A 1,265-nucleotide genomic window follows, 5' to 3' on the forward strand; every position below is an offset into this window, starting at 1 on the left:
CCTGCAGCCAAATGTCCTTTGGAACAGAGCCTCCCTCTGCCCTCCTCCAGGAACTGGAGCGGCAGGGATGTCTCTTGGGTGGTCAGTGTGGTGGTGGGATGCTTCTATGGGCTGCAGTGACACCCCCACACACACACACATTCCCTGTGGATCTCAGTGCATTGCAGTGGGTCTTCTGGGAAGGAAGGAGTGAACAAGAGGTGGGGAAGAACCATGCATTCCCCTTGAAGGCTCTCTAGCAGGAAGGGGGCTTCTGGAGCTGTGGGTCTCAGCCCAGGGCTGTTGATGCAGCCCCCGGGAGAGCTTGAAGCATTGTTGACACCCCAGTGGCCATGGTCAGCCACCAAGCATGTGCTGAGCTAATGCCAATGGGGCTCTGTGGTGAGCAAGACAGCCTGGGGCTACCCCTCTATGGTAGTTACATAATCTGGTGTCAACTTGAGACTATTAAGAGTGAAGGGGTGTCTTCCCAGCCTGGTCCTGGCACTATGGTTCCCACAAATATAAGAAAAAGCTCCTTGTTTAATAAACACAAAACTGAAGTTTGCGCCTTTAAAAGCAAAAAAATGAAGAGGTGATCCAGGTGATCTCCGCGTCCTGCTTCCCTGCTGGCTACCGGCTGCTAGAGGCGCTCAGCTCCTGGTGTATGGCTGTGAGGGTGGTGAGAAGAAGGGCCATTCAGCCATCAACGAGGCTGTGACCAGAGAGTTCACCATCAACATGCACAAGCGCATCCATGGCGTGGGCTTCAAGAAGCGTGCCCCTTGGGCGCTCAAGGAGATTCAGAAGTTTGCCATGAAGGAGATGGGGTCACCCGATGTACGAATCGACACCAGGCTCAACAAAGCTGTCTGGGACAAAGGGATCAGGAATGTCCCATACCGTCTCTGTGCGCGGTTGTCCAGGAAACGTAATGAGGATGAAGATTCCCCAAACAAGCTTTGCACATTGGTTACCTACGTGCCTGTCACCACTTTCAAAAACCTACAGACAGTCAACGTGGATGAAAACTAGTGGCTGATTATGTAATAAAGGTTTTAAAACTGCCACACACACACAAAAAAAGAGTGAAGGGGTGGAGTTGAGCCTGTCAATCAGGCCACAGCTTGATGACCTCATTTAGAGGCGCAAAAGAGATATGTAGCTCACTGCAGGCCGGATACACTCTGCTTCATTTTCCTGCTGACAAGCCACATGGAGCTATGCTGATGGAACCAGAGCCCTGGAACTGGAGGAGCCACATGGAGACCCATGCCAGCGCTGAG

General features: G+C 52.4%; 1 pseudogene; it reads left to right on the top strand.

Annotated features, from left to right (window-relative positions):
* The first annotated feature begins 213 nt into the window (after positions 1–213).
* On the top strand, positions 214–1,014 carry LOC101648071 (annotated as a pseudogene).
* Positions 1,015–1,265: the final 251 nt, after the last annotated feature.

The sequence above is a fragment of the Echinops telfairi genome, unplaced genomic scaffold, assembly GCF_000313985.2.
Source record: "Echinops telfairi isolate 266 unplaced genomic scaffold, ASM31398v2 ScPeMD7_7412;HRSCAF=8450, whole genome shotgun sequence".
NCBI classification, from domain to species: Eukaryota; Metazoa; Chordata; class Mammalia; order Afrosoricida; family Tenrecidae; genus Echinops; species Echinops telfairi.